The sequence below is a fragment of the Ovis canadensis genome, chromosome 5 (assembly GCF_042477335.2).
Source record: "Ovis canadensis isolate MfBH-ARS-UI-01 breed Bighorn chromosome 5, ARS-UI_OviCan_v2, whole genome shotgun sequence".
NCBI lineage: Eukaryota > Metazoa > Chordata > Mammalia > Artiodactyla > Bovidae > Ovis > Ovis canadensis.
This window is the reverse complement of record NC_091249.1, coordinates 20,957,630-20,969,988: the sequence shown is the minus strand read 5'-3', so window position 1 is coordinate 20,969,988 and position 12,359 is coordinate 20,957,630.

Here is a 12,359-nt window from a genome sequence, read left to right as displayed (position 1 = left end):
TTCCCACCCCCGCTCCACCCAGCCCCCCCAGCATGATTCAGATTAAGAAAAAAATCTGGAAAGCACTCCATTGACCTGCTGTTAGTAAACTAAGAAGAAACATTAAGATGACTGTGAGCTCTGTTAAGGGTACTGATTCTGTGTCCCCAGTAGATAAAAGTCCATGTGGATGTGCTAAGCCGCTTCAGTTGTGTCCAGCTCTTTGCCACCCTACGGACTATAGCGCACCAGCCTCCTCTGTCCGAGGGATTCTCCAGGCAAGAATACTGGAGTGAGTTCCCATGCCAGTCCTCCTCCAGAGGACCTTCCCAACCCAGGGACTGAACTCGTGTCTCTTATGGTCTCCTGCATTGGCAGGTGGGTGGTTCTACCACTAGCACCATCTGGGAGGCCCGGTACACAGAAGTGAAGTGAAAGTCGCTCAGTCATGTCCGACTCTTTATGACCCCATGGACTATACAGTCTATGGAATTCTCCAGGTCAGAATACTGGAGTGGGTAGCCTTTCCCTTCCCAACACAGGGATCAAACCCAGGTCTCCCGCATTGCAGGCAGATTCTTTACAAGCTGAGCCACAAGGGAAGCCCAAGAATACTGGAGTCCTTTTCTCCAGCAGATCTTCCCAACCCAGGAATTGACCCAGGTCTCCTGCACGGCAGGCAGATTCTTTACCAACTGAGCTATCAGAAAAGCCCAGTAGATAGAAGAGTGCTTATTAACTACATGTGAAGTGAGTGAATGCACGTCTCATCCAGATACACGGTAGCTGTGTACACACACCCAGACATATTTATGCAGACCTGTCACACAGTGGAGGGTCAAATATTTAATAAATGAAGCACTGCATTAAAGATACACATGAGAACATGGGTACACACAGATGTATGGAGAATATGTAGTTACCCATTTTAAACATTTACTCGGCTGCGACCGGTCTTAGTTGTGGCACTCAGGATCTTTTGTTGCCGTGAGCAGGCTTCTCTTGTGGTGTGGGTGTGAGGGCTTAGGTGGGATCTTAATTCCCCGACCAGGAATCAAACCTGCATGCCCTGCATTGGAAGGCAGATTCTTAACCACTGGACCACCAGGGAAGTCCCCTGTGGAGCTAGTTTTGAAGCCAAGTCCTAAAAATGGGTTAGGGGCTCATTAATACAATACCATAAGTGCACTGTCCAGGCAAAGCATAGCAGAAGCACAGGGAAGGGAATTCTGAAGTAACAGGACTGACATGGACGCAGAACTTCAACTGAGAGCCTTTCCAAACATTCACACCCTCTGACTCGGGATTTTGCAACTTTTAGAAATGTATCCAGAGGAAGCAGTCAGATACAAATGTGTCCTTACAAGGAAGATCACCACAGCAGCATCGTTTATAAGGGCAAAAGATTGGAAGCCACCTATGTGTCCAGTAATAAGGTGGTATATAGATAAACTGGGAATCATTTCATGAAAACGGGATGGTTATGGACTAGAAGAGATCAGAGGATCCTGTAATTCCATTTGGGTGGTGGTCTGGTCTTATGGATGTGGGCAACATGTAGAAATCCACCAAGTTGTGTGTCATTATAAACTTTCCAAATTACTAAGTAAAAGGACATACAACTAGCTAGATCCTGTAGTCATTTAAACCAATACTGAATAATATGGGAAAATGCTCCTAATTTAATGTTAAATGATAAAATGCAACATATAAACTATATATCTTACAATCTAGTTTTATTAAGATATGCAATATATGCTTACACACATAATTCATAGAAAAAATACTGGGAGGAAAGAAACCAAAGCACTTTCTCTCACAGGTGCTTTTTATTCTGATAATTTTGCCTGCAGTTCCACATTTTCTGGAATGAATATGGGACGCCTCCTGATGATCTTGTCCAGTGCTGGTGGTCACTGTGACCTCTAGTAGCCTCTAGTTCTCACTTTCTGACTCAAATACTGTTCATCTGTAATCATAATCTCCAAAATCCTGAGGACGGATCTGCTGTCAGGCTGACTGATGGTTGTCAACCTAAGTCCTACCAGTTTATGTTTTCCCTATGGCCCCAGTTTTGTATTATTCTTAGTAATCAAGAGAATGACAACAGGGAGTATGTAATATTTATTGAGTACCTCCTACGTGTCAGGTTCCACTCTGAGGGCTTGATATGAGGACCCTGCTGAAGCCCTCTGGACCCTTGTAAGGCTCTTCTCGACTCTGTGTGGAGGTCTGCAACTCACTCTGGTCTAGGGGACGCAGTAGAAGCCACACTCTGCCTGATCCAGAGTAAAGCTTTAAGAAGGCCTGGGTTACTACATAACTCAGCGATTCCACTCCTTCGACCACCAGCGGAAAAATGAAAACATACACTGGCATGAACTTGTACAGGTAAATGTCTGTAATAGTTCTATCCTTAATAGGTGCAACCTGCAAATACCAAATGCCCATCCACTGATGACTGGATAAACGAAGTGGATGGCTATACACTGGAATATTAATCATAAAAAGGAGTGGAAGGAGGGCAATATAGGGGTAGGGGAGTAGGCAGTACAAACTACTGGGGATAAGACAGGCTGCAAGGATGTACTGTACAGCACAGGGAATATAGCTAGTAATTTTGTAAAAGAAAAGGAACCTTTAAAAATTGTATAATTTTTTTAAATCTTATTAAAATAGTGTATAATCTATTGAAATGCTCAAATAACCTAATCTTTTGATTGTGATGATCTAATCATCTGTTAGACTGAATCAGAGGCTATTTGTTTGTTTACTATAGTTGCCTGTTCTCTCAATTACTCTCAGGAGCAAAGAAACAAAATCAGTCACTCCACTAATTCTCCAGTGAACTGTTTTATTTTAGTGTCTACAAAAGTAAAATAAGAAGTTCAGTGAAGGAACTGCAGGATAAAGGATAATGGTATTGTAGCTTTTATCCATGACTGGCCTTTTCTACTCCAGGCAGCTGTAACACAGGGTTTGAATCTTACTGTTCCGCCTGCTCTAAAAACGGAGTGGTCCCGTAGTTCATCTTGCCTAAGTCCTTGGCCTACTGAGGCCCTCTGTCACACACCACATGGCATACATGACTACGCACCATGCACGTGCATTCCCCATGCTCCTGGCCAGCCTTATTTCTCGCCATCACTAAGTGGGTTTTCTCCACTCCTGTCTGTCAGGCTGGTCACCTAATTCTCCAACTGGGTGACTTGGTTCCTCAGAAGACCTGGTCAGAGTCATGTGGCTGGACTGGGAGTGAGAAATGGAGCAGTCCTGCCATATCAATAAACAAGGAGGCCACAATCAGTGAATTTCTGAACCCTAAGGGAAACCAGGAAAGAAAACAATACCTGTGACCCTGCAGCCATGAGGCAGCAGTGGGGAACTTGGAATGTAAAAAAGACACAGGACGCTGGCCCCAGACAGCTGAGATACATAATTCAGTTCAGTTCAGTCACTCAGTCATGTCTGACTCTTTGCGACCCCATGGACTGCAGCGTGCCAGGCTTCCCTGAGATACGTATAGAAGGCATGATTTCAGTGAGCCCAGACTCTTGCTTCTTCCCCTACATAGGAAAGCGCTAAATTCCTCCTTTAGATAGCAGGTTTCCTTTAATTAACAATACTCTCTTTATGCCCTTTGCTGTACAACTTCATGAACTGGCTCTTCCCCTTGCTTCCCTGGAGCTGCTCTCTCAGGGTTACTTGAGATGCTGTCTCCCAGGCTTGAAGTCCTAAAACTTCCCATTGAATAAAACATAACCATCAACTTTCAGGTTGTGACTATTTTTTAAGTTGAGAGGGGCAAGATGATGACTGTGGTCCAGAGCTCAGGGTTCCCAGACTCATGGGGAAACACAGGAACCTAATCAGCTATAAGCCATCTCTCTAAAGAGCAGATGAAAGTCAAGCGGTTGATGTGGAAAATCAAATGAGGAGACTGACCTCTGGGGGTGGGGCAGCAAATGGAAGCAGATGGAAGCCAGGAGGAAAGATCCCCAGTGGAACTTCTCAGAAATATACACACAAAAATACATGCACAGGACCAGGTCAAAATTTCCTCTGGCCTTTCCTGAACCTTCCATGCGTTTTTCAGCTTTCCAGGGTCACTGAAGCACAAACTCCCAAGTGAAGATGCAAAGTGGTCAAACCCGGGATCACCCAGCCCCCACCCCCACCCACCATCCAGGCAACTATAGTCTACTTGCCTTAAAGCAGAACTGGATTATTGCATCAGATGGCCCAGACAAGAATCTCTTATCTCAATGCAACTTTAAGGGGGAAGGGTCAGGAGACAAGCGCAAGCAGGTTCTATTGGAAGGGTCTGACCTACCCAAGCTTACGTGATTTGAGATCTCGCTTGCCCTGAGAATGTCCTGATCTCTGCCTACCACTCAGGCTCACGATGACTGCAGAAAAGGATGGAGGTTCTAATAAGGTCTATTTGCATCTTTTTCCTTTTTAACCTCAAAATGCAGTGTTGGTTTTCCTCATGTTTCCTGGATGCTCGGATGTTTACTTCTTTGTGGTTTTTCTTTTCTTTCCTGATTACACGAGTAATAGATATTTGCAGTATAGACAATTAGTAAAGTACACCAAAATATGAGAAAGACTTAAAAATCATCCCCTGATGGGTACACGGAATCTCTGCACTGGTCTACTTCTGTGTGCATTTGAAATTTTCCATGAGTTTAAAACAAAAAAAGGGAAAGAAGAAACCACTCACCCAGGCCCATGTGTTTGTGTGGTTTTGTGTGTGGCAAATGCAAGTTGCATAGTTAAGAGACGGTGTTGTCTGCAAAACCAAAAATTTTTACTGTCGGACAAAGTAACACCCCATGCCTCAGGCCCCCATAGATTTGATGTGATGTGTCCTGTCTGAATCTTTTACCAAACCCATGGATGGTAGCACCTCTGTCCATGGAATTTCCCAGGCAAGAATACTGGAGTGGGTTGCCCTTTCCTCCTCCAGAGGATCTTCCCACCCCAGGGACTGAACCTGTGTCTCTTGCACTGGCAGGCAGATTCTTTACCGCTGAGCCACCTGGGAAGCCAGCCCCTAAGACAGCCCTGTCCTAATCCCTGGAACTTGTTCATAGTGTTTGATGTCCAGGGAGAATTAAGATTGGAGATGGAAGGAACGGGGCTTCCCAGGCGGCGCTAGAACCGGCCTGCCGATGCAGGAGACATGAGAGATGCAGGTTCAGTCCCTGGGGTTGGGAAGATGAGGAGGGAATGGAGGAGGAGTGAATGGCAACCCACTCCAGTATTCTTGCCTGGAGAATCTCATGGACAGAGGAGCCTGCTGGGCTACAGTCCCCAGGGTTGCAAAGAATTGGACATGACTGAAGCAACTTTGCACACGTCTGAAAGGAAGGTTGCAACTCTGCTGACCTTAAGATGGAAAGATGTTCCTGGTGTAGCCACAGCCGTCTTAAATGGGGAAGAGGGGAGGAGAAGAGTCAGAATGAGAGAGAAGGCATCATGAGAAAGATCAGACCAGCCCCTGCTGGCTGGGATGACAAAGGAAGGGGCCATAAACAAGGATGCAGAGAGCCTCTAGAAGCTGGAAAAGGAAGGGAAACAGATTATCCCCTACAGCCTCCAGAAAGAACCAGCTCTGCCAACACCTTGATTTTAGCCCAGCGAGATTCATTTTGGACTTCTAACAATATTCAGAAAACTAAGATCATGGCATTCGGTCCCATCACTTCATGGCAAATAGATGGGGAAACAGCGGAAACAGTGGCTGACTTTATTTTGGGGGGCTCCAAAATCGCTGCAGATGGTGACTGCAGCCATGAAATTAAAAGACGCATACTCCTTGGAAGAAAAGTTAGGACCGATCTAGACAGCACATTAAAAAGCAGGGACATCACTTTGCCAACAAAGGTCCATCTAGTCAAGGCTATGGTTTTTCCAGTGGTCATGTATGGATGTGAGAGTTGGATGATAAAGAAAGCTGAGCACCAAAGAATTGATGCTTTTGAACTGTGGTGCTGGATAAGACTCTTGATAGTCCCTTGGACTATAAGGAGATCCAACCAGTCCATTCTAAAGGAAATCAGTCCTGAATATTCATTGGAAGGACTGATGTTGAAGCTGAAACTCCAATACTTTGGCCACCTGATACGAAGAGATAACTCATTTGAAAAGACTCTGGGAAAAAAGATGTTGGGAAAGATTGAGGGCAGGAGGAGAAAGGGACAACAGGAGATGAGATGGTTGGATGGCATCACCGACTCGATGGACATGAGTTTGAGTAAACTCTGGGAGTTGATGATGGACAGGGAGGCCTGGTGTGTTGCAGTTCATGGGGTCGCAAAGAGCTGGCCACGACTGAACGGAACTGCACTGAACTGAACCTCCATAACTGTGAGGTAATAAATGTGCTGTTTTAGGGCTCCCTGGTGGTTCAGGGGTAGAGTCTGTCTGCCAATGCAGGAGACATGGGTTTGATCCCTGATCCAGGAGGATCCCACACACTGTAGAGCAGCTGAGCCTGTGCACCACAAGTTCCGAGGCCTGTGCTCGTAAGTGTGAGGTGATAACCTCACTGTAGTTCTGATTTGCATTTCTCTAATAATAAGCAGTATTGAGCATTTTTTTCCATGTATTTATTAGCCATCTGGATGTCTCCTTTGGAGCAAAGTCTGTTAAGTACGTCTTCTACCCATTTTTTTTATTGGGTTGTTGGTCAACACACTAGGAAAACAAACCCAATCAAAAAATTCTTCTAAAATAACAAAAAAATTTTTTTAATGCCTCAAAGCATACTATTAGCCAAGTAGGTGAACTAATAGCTATTGAGTAATCTACTACAGCCCAGACCCTTGACCATCTATTATGGACTGAATTGTGCCCCTGTCCAAATTCATGTTAAAGCTGTAAACCTGAATTGAACTGTATGTGGAGACAAACCCTTTAAAGAGGGAACTAACATTAAAAGAGGTCATAAGGGTGGGCCCCTGATCTAATACGGCTGGTGCCCTTATAAGACGCACACATAGAGGAAAGGCCGTGTGAGGATACAGCAAGAATGCGGCAATCTGAGCTGAGGAAAGAGGCCTCACTGGGAATAACACTGCTGACATCTTGGTCCTGGACCTGCAGTCTCCAAAAGCCATGAGAAAAGAAGTGTCTGTTGATACCACTCAATCTGTGACAGTTCGTCATGGCAGGGAGAGAAGACAAAGGCCTCATCTCAATTAAGCCTCACAAAACCCTGTTGAGGATGCCTTGTGATAAATGTACGGGACTTCCTTGGTGGTTAAGAATCTGCCTGCTCGTCTTGGGGACAATGGTTTCATCTCTGGTCTGGGAAGATTCTACATGCCGTGGGGCAAGCCTTTGTGCCACAGCTACTGAAGGTCAAGTGTCTAGAGCCAGTAAGAGAAGTTACCACAGTGAGAAGCCCACTCCCCTCAGCTAGAGAAAAGACCGCTTGCAGTAACGAAAACCAAACTAATACATAAATATTAAAAGGATTACTTAAAATGTACTGGCCCTAATGAAATGACCACATCATTTCACTGAGTGCCTGCCCCACATCAGGCAGGTCACAGACACGTGTCAAAGCTCTCTCCTTTGCTGTCTCTGTATCACAGGCAAGGACGTGGGGGCAAAGAAGAGCCAAGATGCAGCCCCGGGTCAAGGTCTGTCCGTGCCGGAGCCAGGGGCTCAGCCAGATCCACCGCGCTTTCCGCTGCAACCTTCATTCCCATCTGTTTTCTGACTCAACACAATAAACTCTAACAAATGCACCGTGCTTTACTCCCCCTAAGATAACTTCTACAACCTTTCCAGCACACTCTTGTGGCCCATGTGTGCAAAGTCACTTCTGTCATGTCCGACTCTTTGTAGCCCCCATGGACTGTAGCCCGCCAGGCTCCTCTGTCCGTGGGGATTCTCCAAGCAAGAATACTGGAGTGGGTTGCCATTTCCTCCTCCAGGGAATTTTCCAGACCCAGGGACTGAACCCAAGTCTCTTAGGCCTCCTGTATGGGCAGGTGGGTTCTTTACTTCTAGCACCACGTGGAAACCCATCTATACCACTAACAGCCACTGACACGAATGCACACTAGACACAAACGAGTAAGATCCACCCACAGCACATCCTTGTTGTCTTTAATTGTCCAGTCCAGGGACCGGCAGGCAACCTTTCTGTAAATGGCCAGCCAGTCAACATGTTCAATTTGTGGGTCAAATGGTCTCTGTCTCAAGGACTCGATTCTGTCCTTGCAGTTCGAAAGCATCCACTGACGGATGATACACAAACAAATGGGTGCAACGAAGTTCCCATAAAACTTTATGGATGAAAAAACATGAATTTCCTTTCCATTTTCATCTTGATTTGCTTTTCAACCACTTAAAAACATACCATTCCACCTCCTAGACCAAGAAGAGACAGGTGGTGGGCAGCAAAAAGACAGGCGGGAAGCCAGATGTGGGAAGCAGCTTGCCAAGCCCTGGTCTAATCCCAAACCAGTCAACTGATCAGAAAGAAAGCCACGGGGCTAGACACTGATGAGCTCTTGCTGTTTTCTTACTGAAAAATGTAGACTTTGAATTTCCAGTTTGCTACAGATCCTTTCGCCCAATTTCTCATCCAGGAATACTTGCTATGAACCAGACTCCTCTCCAGGAACTCTGAAGTGCCAAAAATGGGCTTGAAGGGCCTAAAGTGCCTTCCTCTGCATAATGAAAATCAAGGGAATGGTGAAAACAAACCCCCAAGTAGAATTTATATCTTTTCTTTAAAATATTTATGTTTTATTTTTATTTATATGGCTATGCTGGGCTTTAGCTGAAACATGTGGAATCTAGTTCCTGGGCTGGGGATCAAACCCAGGCCCCCTGCGCTGGGAGCATGGAGGCTTAGCCACTGGACCACCAGGGAAGTCCCCCTCCCCCACCCCTTTTTTTAAATAGCATGCCTTTTGCTTTATACACAAATACCACGTGTCTTTCATCAACATAGGAAAACATCAGGTAGTCTGTCAAATCTTTCATGAACTCAGACTTGGTTAAGAAGGAGCTAATGAAAATGCTTGACATGTACAGGAAACACCTCCCTGGCTTTTCAAATCTAACCACTTCAGAGGAAGGCCAATCTCATTACCACATCTCCTGCAGCTGCTTAAGAGGAATCCCAAGGAGCCCAGCAATGATTTCTCCCCTAACTATCCAGGGAAGTAAAACTGGGTCTGCTCTGTGAACCACCAAGGGAACATTTCATGCAAAGATGGGCTCGATAAAAGACAGAAATGGTATGGACCTAACAGAAGCAGAAGATATTAAGAAGTGGCAAGAATACACAAAAGAACTGTACAAAAAAGATCTTCATGACCCAGATAATCATGATTGTGTGATCACTCACCTAGAGCCAGACATTCTGGTATGTGAAGTCAAGTGGGCCTTAGAAAGCATCACTACGAACAAAGCTAGTGGAGGTGACAAATTCCAGTTGAGCTCTTTCAAATCCTGAAAGATGATGCTGTGAAAGTGCTACACTCAATAGGCCGGCAAATTTGGAAAACTCAGCAGTAGAAACAGGACTGGAAAAGGTCAGTTTTCATTCCAATCCCTAAGAAAGGCAATGCCAAAGAATGCTCAAACTACTGCACAATTGCACTCATCTCACGTGCTAGTAAAGTAATACTCAAAATTCTCCAAGCCAGGCTTTAGTGATACGTGAACCATGAACTTCCAGATGTTCAAGCTGGTTTTAGAAAAGGTAGAGGAACCAGAGATTAAATTGCCAACATCCACTGGATCATGGAAAAAGCAAGAGAGTTCCAGAAAAATATCTATTTCTGCTTTATTTACTATGCCAAAGCCTTTGACTGTGTGGATCACAACAAACTGGAAAATTCTGAAAGAGATGGGAATACCAGACCACCTGACCTGCCTCTTGAGAAACCTATATGCAGGTCAGGAAGCAACAGTTAGAACTGGACATGGAACAACAGACTGGTTCCAAATAGGAAAAAGAGTATGTCAAGGCTGTATGTTGTCACCCTGCTTATTTAACTTCTATGCAGAGTACATCATGAGAAACACTGGGCTGGATCAAGCACAAGCAGGAATGAAGACTGCCAGGAGAAATATCAATAACCTCAGATATGCAGATGACACCATCCTTATGGCAGAAAGTAAAGAACTAAACAGCCTCTTGATGAAAGTGAAAGAGGAGAGTGAAAAAGTTGGCTTAAAACTCAACATTCATAAAATTAAGATCATGGCATCTGGTCCCATCATGGCAAATAGATGCGGAGACAGTGGAAACAGTGTCAGACTTTATTTTTTGGGCTCCAAAATCACTGCAGATGGTGACTGCAGCCATGAAATTAAAAGACGCTTACTCCTTGGAAGAAAAGTTATGACCAATCTAGACAGCTTATTAAAAAGCAGCGACATTACTTTGCCAACAAAGGTCCGTCTAGTCAAGGCTATGGTTTTTCCAGTAGCCATGTATGGATGTGAGAGTTGGACTATAAAGGAAGCTGAGTGCCGAAGAATTGGTGCTTTTGAACTGTGGTGTTGGAGAAGACTCTTGGAGAGTCCCTTGGACTGCAAGGAGATCCAACCAGTCCATCCTTAAGGAAATCAGTCCTGAATATTCATTGGAGAGACTGATGCTGAAGCTCAAACTCCAATACTTTGGCCACCTGATGTGAGGAACTGACTCATTTGAAAAGACCCTGATGCTAGGAAAGATTGAGGGCAGAAGGAGAAGGGGATGACAGAGGATGAGACAGTTGGATGGCATCACTGACTTGATGGACATGAGTTTGAGTAAGCTCCCGGAGTTGGTGATGGACAGGGAGGCCTGGTGTGCTGCAGTCCATGGGGTTGCAAAGAGTCAGACACGACTGAGCGACTGAACTGAACCGAACCAAGGATGGTTAACTATCAAGGCTAAGGTGGAAAGCCAGCTGGTATGAAGTCAGCTGCTGTTGCCTAAGACAGTTATCTGGGTGGAGCTGAAAACCTCATCCTTGCTCACAGATTAAGCAAATTTAATCTGCTTAAGTGCCAGACACTGCTCCCAGTCACAGATGACAGGGACTTAGAACCAAGTTCTTTGGTATGTACGTTAATTAAGTATTATGTATATATGCATAAATAATACATACCATAGGAGCAAATGAATATTAACAAAGACAAGAAGTAAGGTGCCTAAAATTCATTTCCAGGGGTGGGGGCGGTTCTTAGCCTAAAGTTGTCAAAATGTTTGTGTTTTTTTATATGTTAAGTTGCAGCAGCAGCTATGGTAAGTTTAGTCATTTTACCATCCTACCTTTTTTTGATATCTGGGTATTTTTAAATTGACGTATAGTGAATTTACAACGTTGTGTTAGTTGCAAGTGTACAGCAAAGTGATTCCATTATATATATATTTGTGTGTTTTTGTGTGTGTATTCTTTTTCAGATTCTTTTCCATTATAAGTTAGTACAAGATATGGAGTGGAAACTCTTTTTTAAAGTGACTCCAAAAAGCCACTAGGGATGATATACTGAGATGTCCACTGCTGTGTTATTTATAATACCCAAAAATTAAAGACAACTCAAGTCTCCATCAGCTGGGGACCAGTTAAATTAATTACGGTACATCCACACAATGAATTACTTGCAATTAATAAGAATGGTATCGTAGGGGAAAAAAATGCAGAAGTGTGGTCATATTATTAGGTGAGGAAAGCAGGCCAGAAGATACACAAATACTATCTGTGCAGAGAAAAGGTATCTACCATACCCAATGCACAGTGGGAAAAGGGGCCAGAAGAATGTGTACCCAGAGTGCTACTCTCCGGGGGAAAGTGATTATGGGTGCTTTTTTCCCTTATAGCAAAGCTGTACTTCATAAGTTTTGTACAATGAACGGGCATTGGTAGTAAGAAACTTTAAAAGAAAATAAAACAAACAAAAGCTACGGTGGTGGCAGCTGACAATGGAGCCTCCCTGGGAGCTCTGGGAATTTCCAGCGAGAGAAGCCAGCGGAGGCCACAACCATGGTGGTCTTATAACAGCGGACACGGCCCAAGTTAAAAGTACATATGAAAGGGCCAAGGTTAGAGAGCTTTATCGACGCTCCTCGGGAATTAAAAACGGGAATGATGAGACCTCTCTGGCAGCCGAGAAAATATGAAGGAAATGATGCTGAAATGGAAACTGCAGAGGCTCAGAGATACAGGAAACAAAACTATGGTTATCAAGGGGGCAAGGAATTAACTGGGAGTTTGGGATTAACAGATACATACTACTATATACAAAAGAGAGAAATAGCAAGGCCCTATTGTATAGCGCAGAGAACTACATAATGGAAAAGAATCAGATAACAATGTATAGACATGTATACAACTGAATCACCTTGCTAT